At 40.5% G+C, this 15,229-nt stretch overlaps 1 pseudogene; it reads right to left on the reverse strand.

Annotated features, from left to right (window-relative positions):
* Positions 1-10,524: 10,524 nt before the first annotated feature.
* Positions 10,525-10,782, reverse strand: LOC105882026 (serine protease inhibitor Kazal-type 2 pseudogene; annotated as a pseudogene).
* Between the last annotated feature and the right edge of the window lie 4,447 nt (positions 10,783-15,229).

The following is a 15,229-nucleotide window of genomic DNA, read 5'->3' on the forward strand; positions in this document are numbered from 1 at the left end:
CAGTTCTACACTTCTCTTCTCCAGAGGCAACCAATATTACCAGTTCCTTGTGTATTTTTACAGAAACACATGTGTGTATAGAAGTATATGTATGTATAGTCTTGTGTTTTATACCAAAGCCACCACACAATATAAACTTTTTTGTACCTTGCTTCTTTCACTAAATTTGTCTTTGAGATTAGTCTATATCAGTAACACTGAACTCCTCCATCTTATTAAATGATTGTGTAGTATATTTTGCACATCTGAAAGTATATCTGAAGGATAAAAACAGTTTTGAGCATTTTAAATTTTGCTCAAAATTAGTAAAATTTAGTAAAATTAATGCCTGTTCCCTCACACTCTTACCAACACAATGAGTTCACAAGTTTTTAATCCTTGCTAGTCTTTAGATGGAAAATGGTATCTCATTGCAGCCTTTAATTTTAAATTTCTCTTAATATGAAGAGATCTTTTCGTATGTAAAGATTCATTTTTATTCCCTGTCCTGTAAACTGTTTATATTGCCTGTTCATTTTTCTTAAATTAATCATCTTTTTCCTTAATGTTTTGTAAGAACTCTTTCTACATTAAGGAAATTAGCTCTTGGTCTGTGATATAAGTTGGAAATTTTTTTTTTTTTTTTTTTTTTTGAGACAGAGTCTCACTTTGTTGCCCAGGCTAGAGTGAGTGCCGTGGCATCAGCCTGGCTCACAGCAACCTCAATCTCCGGGACTCAGCGATCCTACTGCCTCAGCCTCCCGAGTAGCTGGGACTACAGGCATGCGCCACCATGCCCGGCTAATTTTTTTTTTTTGTATATATATTTTTAGTTGGTCAATTAATTTATTTCTATTTTTGGTAGAGACGGGGTCTCGCTCAGGCTGGTTTCGAACGCCTGACCTTGAGCAATCCACCCGCCTTGGCCTCCCAAAGTGCTAGGATTACAGGCGTGAGCCACCACACCCAGCCAAGTTGGAAATATTTTTAAGGAAAATGATTTAATACATAGCAATTTAAACTCCCACATACATTAATTAAAAATGGATGGCAAATCAAGAAACATTTATTGTACCAGGCACTGTGCTATGTGCTGAAAATACAATAAACATTTATTCCTACCCTTAAAACACTTACAATCTAAGAAGGGAAAGAGACTCCAAAACAGAGCATTACTTTATCTTTTGGTAAATCATATTATAGGATAGATATGTACGCTACATGTACTTCCAACTCAACATCCAAAATTGAATTTGTTGTCTTCTTCTAGAACCTCTTTTTCCATTGTTCCATATCTCAGTAAATGGCATCATTAATTACTTAGCTGGTTTGTTCAGAAACCTTGAAGTGACCCTATATTCCTTTCTCTCCTTCACTCTCAAAGTGGATTTGCCATTTGAAAGATTACTGTGGAGGACTAAAGGAAGGAGACTGGTGGCTAATTACGTTAGTCCTACCAGTCATGGGTGAGGTAGCAACCACGAGAATGATGAAGAAAACACATGAGGGACTGGATGACTACTAAACATAGGCAGTGAGGAAGAGGTCTGGTACGACACCCAAATAGAATTTTAAGTACAGTACCGCCAACTGACTTTCCTGAGGTCATAAAAAGCCATGTTGATATAGTTTATTAAAATCAACACAGGTCATTCCTAAACCTCCTCCTCTTTGTTGCTCACCATTTTCCTGGGTGTTAGCTGCTTTCACTGGCCCTGATCCGGTCATGCTTTTCCACAAGTACTCTTCAGACAATTACACCCTGGAATAGGCAGAATATAATCTGGTTTGAGTATCACAACTTTTTCTCTTAGGCAGAATTAAGGAGGCTGTGAATGGCCAAAACAGAAGCAGCAGGAGAGAGTTGTGAGAGAGTAGCAAAGGGGTTGATAATGTGAAGCACAGATAATTGATTTCTGAATAATTAGATTTTTAGAAAAGTATAACCTCTTTGAACTGTAATATTACCCCAAAATTGGGAAAATAAAGGAGCGAGGGGAAATTACCTGTAATCCAGTCACTCAGATGTGACCACTGTAAGTATTACGAAATATCATACTGCCTTCCATTTCTTTCCCAGCCCCCTTTTCACATGGTTATAAATCATAGTGTGACCATTAATTGTCTAAAATATATAGTGGAATCCTAGCGGCATAAGATAATTTTTAATGGCCTTAGAGAAACATTAAATATGAAGTAAGTTATTATTGTTGCCATCTTACTTTAATATAAATTGTTACTCTCTTTAAGGACATAGAAGGAAATGTGGGCTTATGTTTCAGGTAGCGAATGTACAAACAGGAAGCCTCATAGACCCTGAGACAATCTGGCTAATAAGCACTCAAATGGCACCAACAACTACTTTTTAAATTAGTAAGAACATTATTTTACTCATATATGTTTTGTAGCATGGTTGTATAGAAAATAGCACTGGGCTGAGAGATGTGAGACGTGGGATATAATCCTAACTTTGGAATTAACTGTATGGTCTTGCCCTTACTTTTTCTTTCTGTATTCAATCAGTTCAGATTCTGCCTCGTGACTGCCAAGTGAGTGGGCTAATGTGACCCTGTTTGTCCATGCCTGATTCATGCCCACCCTTGGAATTGGGGGTGAGATCAGCCCTCTCCACTATAAAAGGCCATGAGTCAGGAAGGGATTTCCCCCAACACCAGAATTCTGTGCGATGGGCTATTACCAGAAGGGGAAATGGATTCTGAGGACGCAAAAACACTATGCCATTCGACTTTGGTTGTAGTTTCTTTACCTGTAAAAGGGGTTGATGTAAAAAGGTCTATTCTTAGTCTCTGTAGATCCATCTTCATAGGATTGAAAGTGCAGTATTGTCTGAGTTAAAGTATGAGTAAAACTGTGCTGTTTCTTTGATTTCTGATTTGTGATTTGACTCCTTTATGACTTTAGGGCAATTTCATGAGTTCAGACCAGGAGTTTTAAAGCAGGTTCCTGAGTGACTTTCCTGTTTTTGTGAGCTGTCTGTGTATACTTCCTGCAGTAAGACTGTTTTATTAATAGCAACACCATGAAACAACATACTTCTTTGACCCCATCACTGTTTTTATCTTTGGAAAGCCTATGATGTGTTACTAAGTGTTAAAAATAGTTTACCCTTTAGTGTGCAGTTGCCAAACTGAGTTTATTTTTACTCAAACTGGACAGGAGCTGGCTAATACAATGACTTCTCCAAATTCAAGTTTTTCACAACATGTCTTATTCCACAACTCTGTAGGAGTGGGTGGTATCAAAGGAATTACAAACATACTTTCAGCATAACTTTGCCCTGACAATGGTTTTCTCTCCAATCTCTATTTCAATGATTATTTTTAATGGGACTGGCTCTAACAAGATAATCCTGGCAGGACCTTTCAGTTATATAATCAAACAAGGTAAGTTAATGTCTAATAAAAAGTTTCCTGCCCTACAATTCTAATAGCAAATTTGTCTATATATTATCTCCATTAGCAAACAGGGTTATAAATAGTGGCTCCCTAGCTCTGAAGGTTGTTAAGCTGATTAAATTAAGATAATGCATGTAAAAATAGGTGGCACAATGTTTGCACACACAGTGGTCATAAATGTTAGCTATTTCTGTATTATTATCCATAAAAAGAATATAATACCTCCCTCAGAGGATAGTTCTGAGGATCAAAAGGGATACAAATTGCTTAACATATATAAAACACACACATATATATGGTATAAAGTGTTTTAACACTGTACTTGGCACACAGGAAACATTTAGAAACAGTTTCTGCTGCTGCTGATAGAAGCAGCCTGTTTTTAACCAAACCAAACCGGATTCGTTTGCCTGCGTGCAAGGGAAAGCCAAACACTGAAGCACTGGGTTTTTGCAGTGAAATACGGTCAGACGGCCAAAACAAGGAGCTGGACTCCAATCTCTCTCCCCAAGCTGGTAGGTTTTATAGTCAGAAAGTAATGAGGCATGATCTGATTGGATCTTGTGATGAGATGATACCAGGAGACATGCTCTGACTGGATCCTCACATGGGGTGACGCTGGGGATCGATCTGATTGGATCTTGGATCCTGCTATGCAGTGTGGGCTTCTTAATTCAGTCCCTGGGACTCCTGAGTCCAAGTACGTAGGTTCCACCTACGATTGCACGCTTGGTTCATCTGGGCATATTCAACTTACGTGACTTTCAAGATGGAGGTTCATGGCAATTGAAAAACATTTGTTACATAAAAGTTGAACTGGATTGATCTGATGCAGTTCCAATAGTATTTCCAAAATCAGTAGCTAGCAACATTTACCTTGCTCATGAATGTTAAAAATCTGATTAGAATGCCAGTTTACTGCTACTTAATAGTTTAACCCTATTTTGAGTCAGCAAACTAGTATTATGGTTAATTAGGTAAAAAACATATAGTGAAATACACATCCCACCTCTGCCATCCATCTTGGGCAAATTCTTCATTTTTCTATGCCTTCATTTCCTCATCTTCAAAAGGGTATAATAATACTTACCTTACATACTTCCTATGATTATATTAATAATAAAAGATTATAATATTGAGTTGATTAAGGAACCTTGTAAAGGAGCAAAAGAATATTAATCTAATAATTGTGTGATTTGTTAGGCACCTACTAAATGCTAAGCCTGTGCTAATTGCTATGTGTATATTATCTCATTTAGTCTTCATAATAGCCCCATGAGGTGGGTATTATTTTTATATCCATTTTCCAAATTAAAATCCTAAGTGTTAGAGATGTTACATAACTTGCTCAAAGTCACATTGCACATTAAATGTGCAAATTATTATCTCTTCAGACTCCTAGATTACTCTTATCCCCTCTATTATGTAAATATAAATTATTATTACTGTATGATGATATAATCAGTTTTTATGGCATGGGAAACATACAGGTGATTATTTCAAATAGTAATTTACTACATGTTTTACTTGCACATTTTTGACATTTTCAAGGAAACAGTGCTAAATAAAAATGACTACCAGTACCTCCTAAAAACATGTGTTTGGAAAATAATCATTTTCTAGGGAGAGGTAGACTGACTCCTTTCTGAAGTAGGAGCCAGCCTAGACAAAGAATTTGTGACTAAGATCCCAAAAGCAAATACAACCAAAACTAAAATAAATAAATGAGACTGACTTAAATTAAAATGTTTCTGCATAGCAAAAGAAATAATCAGCAGAGTAAATAGACAACCTACAGAATGGGAGAAAATATTCATAAACTATACATCCAACAAAGGACTAATATCCACAATCTACAAGGAACTCAAATAAATCAGCAGGAAAAAAACAAATAACCCCATTAAAAGTAGACAAAAGACATAAACAGATATTTTTCAAAAGAAGATATACAAATGGCCAACAAACATGAAAAAATGTTCAACATCACTAACCATCAGGGAAATGCAAGTTAAAACCACAATGAGATACCACCTTACTCCTGTCAGAATGGCCATTATTAAAAAGTCAAAAAATAATAGATGCTGGCAAGGATTTGGTGAAAAGGGAACACTTAAACACTGTTGGTCGGAATGTAAGTTAGTACAACCTCTGTGGGAAACAGTATGGAGATTCCTCAAAGAGCTAAAAGTAAACCTACCATTTGATCCAGCAATCGCATTACTGGGTATCTACCTAAAGAAAAAGAAGTAATTACATCAAAAAGACACACACACTCATATGTTTATTGCAGCACAGTTCACAATTGCAAAGGTAATGGAATCAACCTAAGTGCCCATTAACCAATGAGTGCATATACCTATACATTCCACATCTTCCATACCATATGGAATACTACTACTCAGCTATAAGAAAGAATGAAATAATGTTTTTTGCAACAACTTGGATGGAACTGGAGGCCATTATCCTAAGTGAAGTGTCTCAGGAACAGAAAAACAAATACTGTGTGTACTCATTTATAAACGGGAGATAAACGATGGGTATATGTGGTCATACAGAGTGGAATAATGGACTTTGAAGACTCACTCAGATGGTGGAGGTATGGGGGGGGTAAGGAATCAAAAATTACCTGTTGGTACAATGTACATTATTCAGGTGACAGGTACACTAAAAGCCCTGACTTCAACACTATGCAATTCATCCATGTATCAAAAAACCACTTGTACCCCCCAAAATCTATTGAAATTTTTTAATACAGAAAAAAAAACCAGAAGTTAAAAAAAAAAAAAAGGCCATATGTGGTGGCCCACACCTGTAATACCAGCACTGTGGGAGGCCGAGACCTCGTCTCTCCTAAAAAATAGAAAGATATTAATTGGACAACTAAAAATATATAGAAAAAAATTAACTGGGCATGGTGGCACATGCCTGTAGTCCCAGCTACTCAGGAGGCTGAGGCAGAAGGATTGCCTGAGCCCAGAAGTCTGAGGCTGCTGTGAGCTAGGCTGATGCCACAGCACTCTAGCCCAGGCAACAGAGTGAGGCACTGTTTCAAAAAAAAAAAAAAAAGAAATAGGATCCAGGCTAGCCAGTGCCTGTTTTTATTCTTGGAGAAATCCACTTGGTGGACATAGGATTTTGCAGGGAAAACAGAGAAAGTTCTTTCTTTCAAAGAGAGTACAATTCATATGGGGACAAATAAAATGGGCTCTGGAACAGCTGCTTACTCATAAAAGAGCATATGAACTTTATGAGAAAAGAGGAGTATGGTAATGTATGCAACCATTACTCTAAATAAGTTGATTTAGTTAACAGAGTAAATTTTGTTGTTTTTGTTTTGTTTTGTTTTGTTTTGTTTTTGAGACAGTCTCACTCTGTTGCCCCGGCTAGAGTGCTGTGGCATCAGCCTAGCTCACAGCAGCCTCAAAGTCCTGGGCTCAAGCAATCCTCCTGCCTCAGCTTCCCGAGTAGCTGGGCCTACAGGTATGTGCCACCATGCCCAGCTAATTTTTTCTATATATTTTTATTTAGCCAATCAGTTTGTTTCTATTTTTATTTTTTTTTTTATTTTTTTGAGACAGAGTCTAGCTTTGTTGCTCAGGATAGAGTGAGTGCCATGGCGTCAGCCTAGCTCACAGCAACCTCAAACTCCTGGGCTCAAGCGATCCCTCCTGCCTCAGCCTCCCCAAGTAGCTGGGACTACAGGCATGCGCCACCATGCCCGGCTAATTTTTTCTATCTATATTAGTTGGCCAATTAATTTCTTTGTATTTATAATAGAGACGGGATCTCGCTCTTGCTCAGGCTGGTTTCGAACTCCTGACCTCGAGCAATCCGCCCGCCTCAGCCTCCCAGAGAGCTAGGATTATAGGCGTGAGCCACCGAGCCCGGCTTGTTTCTATTTTTAGTAGAGATGTGGTCTCTCTCTCTCTTGCTCAGGCTGGTTTCAAACTCCTGACCTTGAGTAATCCTCCCACCTTGGCCTCCTAGAGAGCTAGGATTACAGGTGTGAGCCACCACGCCTGGCCTAAATATCTTTTAAATTTCAGTCTATTCCATGGTCCTGGTCCAAAACAATTATTTTGCTTAATTTAAACTATATATCCTTGGCCGGGCGCTGTGGCTCACGCCTGTAATCCTAGCTCTTGGGAGGCCGAGGCGGGTGGATTGCTCAAGGTCAGGAGTTCAAAACCAGCCTGAGCAAGAGCGAGACCCCGTCTCTACTATAAATAGAAAGAAATCAATTGGCCAACTGATATATATATAAAAAATTAGCCGGGCATGGTGGTGCATGCCTGTAGTCCCAGCTACCAGGGAGGCTGAGGCAGAAGGATCGCTCGAGCCCAGGAGTTTGAGGTTGCTGTGAGCTAGGCTGACGCCACGGCACTCACTCTAGCCTGGGCAACAAAAGCGAGACTCTGTCTCAAAAAAAAAAAAAAAAAAAAAAAACTATATATCCTTATAAATGAACCTCTTTGAAGAATTAATAGTTGAGCTTTTGCATTATTAGACCCTTAGAGTCTTTGAAAGTGAATGTTGAGAAACTTGCAGTCTAAGTATAAGCTGGGATTTGCTGCTTACTTAGTCTTAACTTTGAGCAACAAAATGACCTAACTCTAATTATTACACTATTTTGGCTGTCAATTATAATTACCCACCAGAAAACATTCTTAATGAGGTAGAGCCAGTATTGTGATGGAGCCAGTATTGTGATGGATGCTGGACAGAGTTGATTATTAAATTTTTAAGAATTTTGTGAGCTGATGGTTAAAACTTGGTAGCTGGAAATCAGACACGATGGGAATAGTCATAACACAGAAAATGGAAAGTGCTACAAATCAGGCCCTCCATCCCCTGCTTCTCTCCCTCCATATATGCCCCCCAACCTGCTCTGAGAGCCTATTTACCACCAGCACACAACTGGGTAGAGCCATTCTGTTTCCAATGGAGCATCAGAAAATGAATGCCAGGCCTGATGCTCTGCTGCCGGTGATTGGCAACCTGCTTCTCGTCAGACCTAGAAAGTGGCAGCCCTACAAGCCTTGGTCACCAACACAGGCAAATGTGAAACTCAGAATATCAATGGCTAGAGTGCAGTTTTCATCTCTGAAGGTCAGAAGATCACTTTAAAGTATCTGCTGCTGCTTAGCTATGGTAGGTTGACGTGGAGCATCAGGATATCCTAAGTCTGTGGGAAGTAAGTGACTCATTCTCCCAATCAGCAGAGTGAGGGTACATTCATCCCTCAAAACATGATGGAGTTTTCCTTCTGATATCATTAATCACAATGAATATGTTTGAGGATTATACAGTAACAAGATGGGAGAAATTAGATCTCATGCAGTTGAAATGCCTGAAGAACAGTTCTCCATGGAACTAGGTAATTCATTATTCTACTAATGTTGCCTTGTGAAAATCTTGCCTTCTCTATGTCAGCCAGCTCAGAGCTGTTTCAACCTATACATTTCATTTTTCAGGAAGTGTTGTAAGCACAATGTTTGTTTATACTGTTTGTTTTGTGCAGATCTACCAGGGCTTTATTTAATTCACCAGAGGCCTAATGTAATGTCTGACTCAAGCCCAAGAACACTTATGTTTCTTAGTCTTTGTAGCTTGCGGTGTAGAAATGAAATTAAACCCTGGAAAACAACCCAGGGCCTTTGCCAAGAAAACAAATCTATATTTCTTCAGCCTGTTACTATATAGTACCTGGTTTGAATCTAGTGAGATTTCCCCCAAACATGGAATCCATACATACTTTCAATCCTCATTCTCTTAAGACCTTAGGAAAAGGAAGCTATAGCAGGCATTTTTAAGAGATGGGTGAACACGGAGTAGATGAGCTTTTAAAATTAACATCTAGAGGACATTGGTACTCTAAGACAAGAGTCTGCCAACCTCCTCCTCTGCCGTCAAATTAACAAACTCCTCTTTCCTTCTCCTCAAACCACTTGTCCTTGTGGCATCAGGGACAGTGCCAAACTTTTAATAACAGAATTTGCATCCCTGCATGGCGCTCACTGGCACCCTGGTGGAATGGCACCCCACAACTGCTGGAAGAGGCAGGGAGCATCCCTGGGTCAAAGCTGTAGGTCTTCACAGTAGGAGCAACTTCTTTTCGAGGTGAGAGAGCAGGAGATGGCCGCAGCAGCTGCAGGAGCCTGTTTTAGCTCTGGGGAACTCCCATCTGTGTTGACCAAAAGTAGACACGGCTCCCCACAACATGAACTGAGTTGAGGAGAAGGAAATGGATTTGGAAACGTCCAGACAGCCTGGGCCATTTGTGTGTTGAGTAAGTTCCTTAGAGTGCACCCCAAGACCCTGATTCCACCCTTCAGGGCAGAGTTTCAGACCTTCCTGTTTGTTTTGAGGTGCCTTTTGGGGGTGGAAGTCACAAGGTTGAGTGGAACTAGGAAAACTGGTTTAAATTCAGAGTTCATTTGCAGTTCCCAGGGAATGGGAGAATTAGGCCACCCATTTGGAGAGGGTTTTGAACCTTCTAGTTGGGATAGTGTTTATCCCCTTTAAATTTCCATTTGTGAACCTTCCAGCCCAATGACAGGGCATTTGAGGTGCCATTGGGGTGGCATTTGTCCCCTTTGGATTCCGGTTTGTTTGATAGGCCCTGACATTTTTGTGTTGAGGATTCTCTGTATTGTCTGTTTGTTATTTGTGAGTTTTATTGTAACATAAGGAAGCTCCATCTCAAAGTCCTTTGGGAAAAACTTTGGCTGTATGGTTAACTTATAGCTACAAACCCATGTGCAAAGATGATCGTGTTATTGTAAACCAAGGTATGGGCTGGAGTGTGAGGAGAAACGGCCATTAAATGAAAATTCCCATTTGATGGATAGGCCTTGGCATTTTGGATTTTTTTATTTTTTAAATTTAATTCTGATTTTATTTCCAACTAAATAAAGCAACACACCAGTCTAGGTGATACGCTTGACTCAAGGGGCAAAAGCCAGGAAACCATCACTACACATGACTGTCTTCCACATCTCCTCCCAGAAAATGTGGGGGAATAAATCTTAGGCAAGGAAACAGAGGAAAAGAGAAAAACGGGAAGTGAAATTTATCCAGTGTGCCTGGGAAGGTGGTCTCTCCATCTTCTTTCCTGTAAACTGCTCCATCAGCATGGTTCATCCCGGATGATTTTAATATCATGACCATCTTCCCTGATTTTCATGCACAGAGTAGTACATTCATTGGGATAAGTGGACATATCGCTGCCACATACAGGGCTAAAGTCCCTGGGAGATCCTGGTAATTTATACAGACCACAGTTTGGTGTTCTATATGCTGCATGCTTACCAAATTCAGAGTCCAAAGAGGCTGCAAAGAGCTCGGCCAGGAGCAGCAGCGCCAAGCGCAGCGCCAGAAGCGCCATCCTGCCGCGGTGGGCGGCGGGGACGCGGAGCATCCTGTGCTGGAGCTCCGGGTCCGGGCGTCAAACATTTTGGATTGTTCATATTGGGAATTCCCTGCATTGCTTGTGTTTCATTGTTTGTGAGTTTCTTCTGGTGAGTTTTTGTACCTTTGTCTAAAGATTATTGTGATACCGCTTGTATGGAATGTGAGGAAAAGTGGTGATTGATGGTGCGTGGTTTATTCTGAGCTGTTGGTTCTTTTAAAATTCAGAGCTCAAATGGTCAACCTGCCACCATAGAGTTAAAATGTTGAGTCTCAAGTTTTCTGCTTGAGATAAACTCATTGTTTATGATATCCAAAATGATCTGTGTTTGTTATGATTGTTGATAAATGAGATCCTCTTTCCCTGTCCGGAACTCCCGGAGCCAGCCCAGGGGAGGCACCGGATGGGGCCGTAGCCGGGGATGCACCCAGCGCACAGCAAGGGGGAAGGAGCGCCTGCTGCCGCCATCTTAGCACCATGAGAGGGGCCAGGGGCGGCACCGCCGGAACTAACTCCAGGCCCACGCCCAGTAAATTAGGACTCGGGGTTTGGAATTGTCTCTCCCGGCAGCGGACTCAATTTGAGCCAGAAGTAACCTGTAGCTGGGGCGGGCAATTTGCAGCAATATCAGACAGGGAGGCTTGAATGTGCAAGAGCAGCTAAAGAATCCTCTGAGACAGTCAAAAGGAATGGGTGAAAAAGCTGCCCCAAGCTCACTTTTTGTAAAGAAGAAGAACCTTGAAAGGCATATTGCCCCAAATTGTAAAGATCTCCAGATGGCAGGAAGCCTCTAGGGAAGCAAATAGTGTTTTTTAAAGTCCAGGACTCAGAGAGTGAAGGAGGGGCCCATAGCTCCCCTGCCTCCAAATATCCCCATAGGAGCCCTGGACAAAATTGACAGTTGGGTTTCGATTGGCATTAGCATCGTGGACAAAAGCAGTCTGGTGGGGGCCCTTTCCCCTAACTGCCACCCTGATCCCCGGCACCAATCATGACTGGTACTCTTTGAGCCAGGCAGGGGGCAGCAGGTAGGGCCCAGGTGGCAGTGAGGCATCTGTAGACAAACAGTGGCCGAGAAACTCATCACAGCGGGCCCAGGAGGTGGACCTGGTTGAACAGCAGAAGCATGAAGGGTTGTTTCAGAAGTGGCAGAAGCTCACCTCTCCTGCTGGATGAATACCAGGTCCTGGTGAAGAATACAAGAAACTCCCACTGTGCTTTGAAGTTCTGGCCTCAGCAACTTCAGTTCTGGCCTGCACATCATTCAGTCCAGGGAAAGAGGCTGAGCAGGTAGAAAATGGTACCCTGGTGATGGACACCGTGGGCAGACAGCTGCAGAGATGGCTCAGCAGCTCCTCCTCCTACAGCAAGGACATCAGCAGGCACCCCATTGTCAACAGGACTCAAGACCACACTCCACAGAGCCCTGGACATTTCACAAGAGGGATAATAGACCCTTCTTTGTAGCAGAGGTAACTCAATAAGTAAGCAAAGCCCTACACCTAGAATAGAAATTATATACATCCTGGAATTGATACAAGAAACCCATCTAAAGTGAGATAGGGTGTTATCACTTGCTGTCCTCCAGATAAAGGTAGCCCTTTAAAGCAGGCCTAAATTAAGCCCCTAAGAAATAGTTTATGAGAGACTCTTCCTAGCACCTTGAGGTAAGTATGGTAATATAAACATGAGTAAAAGAAAATACAGTAAAACATTATGTCAAGTGTTTGGGTCAGGTGCTAACCAGTATACATAAGTTTGCCTCTTTCGGGTCCCTGAACCAGTTGGAAGCAGATAAGTATAAGGGACCCTATGAGGTGCCTCTAACAACTCACACCTCATTAAAATGTTCAGAAGTGAAACGTTGGGTCCATCATAACCAAAGTAAAGAGTGTAACCCCCAGTGGAGGGGTCAGCCTTTAGGTGATCTAAAGTATCTGTCTGAGAGAAAGAAAAAAAATGAAAGTGTTGATATTTTCGCTAATCTTTGTTTGGTGATTTGTTCTGTCTTTATGGTAGAGGGACAGCTCCTTAGTAAGGATTTCCCCGGACTATCTCCTAGTCTGTTAATCTGTCTTACTGCTGGGTGTGTTGTCCTAAACCTCATTTGGTACAAGTATTTCTATGTTATTTCTGAATTTGCAAAAGCCAGTCTCTCAGATCACCAACAGGGTATAACTAATAGCTCTGTGCTCAGGGATCTCATGTTTCTTTTTTAAGCCAGCCCTGTATCAGACATTGCAACAGTACATTTCACCTTGTCGATCCTTATGGTTATAGTTATTGCTTATGCCCCTTTTCACCTGATAATCTGTACCTTCCATCTAAAACATTACCCCAATTCAGCAGGAAGTAGCTTGATGACTACCTTGCCCCTCTTCCCATAGATATAGAGGGTAAAATTGACAGTGGGGAATATGTAACAGAAAATGGCTGAAAAAGGGTAAAACTGTTTTCTGTCTCTTCAAAACCACCCTACCCTTTTTTGAGAACTAAAACCTACATCCCTGCCTCAGGCCAATGGTTGGGAAGAGCAGGGGAGTGTCCTTTGTTCTTTGCCCACAGGAGATGGCTCAAGGGAACTTTCCTGGCAGAGGTCATGAGATTTTCTTAGCTGAAGATGGGATGAGTCGGAACCTTTAAAAACTCTGTACTTCTGCTCAGAAGCAGGATGTTGGTACTTTGAGACAGGAGTCTGCCAACCTCCTCATTTAAAAAACTCCTCTTTCCTTCTCAAAAATAAAATAAAATAAATTAATAAAATGAAATAAACATCTAAAGCAGGAATTCTCAATTGTGGCTCACATTAGAATCATCTAAGAGGAATTAAAAAATCTCAAGGTTCAGGCCACACCACAGAACAATTAAATGAGAATTTTGGGGGTGAAACCCAGTATTGATAGTTAGTAAAGCTCCCAAGACCATTTCAATGTGCACACACCAAGCTTTGAGAACCACTGACTTAAAGCAATAAAATTAGTTTTCTCCCAAGTGAGATTTATTCTATGTTTAGTTGCCCTTCCTAATACATTAGAAATCTTTATTTCCTTAGTGTCTTATTACGTAGTTGTTGGCTTTAAGATTTTAAATAGACAATGAATCATGCATTAAAAACAATGATCTGGAATAGGTCAACTACCTGAAGTACCACAGCTATGATTATACCACATTCTTGCTAAAAAAGCTTCTTTGTTGATAAAAATCTGATACTGGCGAATGTACAGAGAAAAAAACATTTGAATACCTTCACTGAAATTTTTTTTTTTATTTTGGCATATTATGGGGGTACAGATTTTAAGGTTTCAATAAATGCCCATTCCCCCCTCCCCCCACAAGTCTGAGTTTCCAGCATGACCATCCCCCAGATGGTGCACTTCTCACTCATTATGTATGTATATACCCGCCCCCCACCCCCACCCCCCGCCCAATACCCTATTACTGTAGTACCTATGTGTCCACTTAGGTGCTACTCAGTTAATACCTTCATTGAAAATTGATACAAATTTTCCAGAGAACAATTTGAAAGTACATATCAAATTTTAATACATCCAGCAATTCCACTTTTAAGAATTTAGCCTAAAGAAATAATTGGCAGGCCGGGCACGGTGGCTCACGCCTGTAATCCTAGCTCTCTGGGAGGCCGAGGCAGGCGGATTGCTCGAGGTCAGGAGTTCGAAACCACCCTGAGCAAGAGCGGGACCCTGTCTCTACTATAAATAGAAAGAAATTAATTGGCCAACTAATATATATAGAAAAAATTAGCTGGGCATGGTGGCGCATGCCTGTAGTCCCAGCCACTTGGGAGGCTGAGGCAGGATTGCCTGAGCCCAGGAGTTTGAGGTTGTTGTGAGCTAGGCTAATGCCACGGCACTCACTCTAGCCTGGACAACAAAGTGAGACTCTGTCTCAAAAAAAAAAAAAAAAAAGAAATAATTGGCAAATGTATGAAGATATTCATACAAAGATATTTGTTGCAACATTGTTTATGTTAACACATATTTTCTAGATTTTATTGCATCTAAGCCTTGAAATGCTTGAGGCTGTTCAAAAGCCTTCATAGCATGTATTGACATGCAAAGGTGTTCACAATATATTAGTGAGTTTAAAAAAAGTAGATGACCAAAAAGTATGTCTAGTATAACTCCATTTATGTTAAAAAGTAGATATATATTTTTATGCATTTTAAAAGGTTGGAAGGTTGTACTCAAACAAACTATTATCAGTAATTATTTCTGAGGAGTAAAATAATAGTATGATGGGAGGGGAAACCTTTGCCTTATTCTTTCTATACTTGTGTATTGTTTGAATTTTTAAGGTACATATGTTACTATAATAACCGACATAATTTAAATACGTTTTGTAAGTCTATAGCTGCCATATATGGTGATTCTTCTGATGGATCTGGGTAAAGTCAATTTGAAGC

This window comes from Microcebus murinus, chromosome 11 (genome assembly GCF_040939455.1).
Source record: "Microcebus murinus isolate Inina chromosome 11, M.murinus_Inina_mat1.0, whole genome shotgun sequence".
Lineage (NCBI taxonomy): Eukaryota > Metazoa > Chordata > Mammalia > Primates > Cheirogaleidae > Microcebus > Microcebus murinus.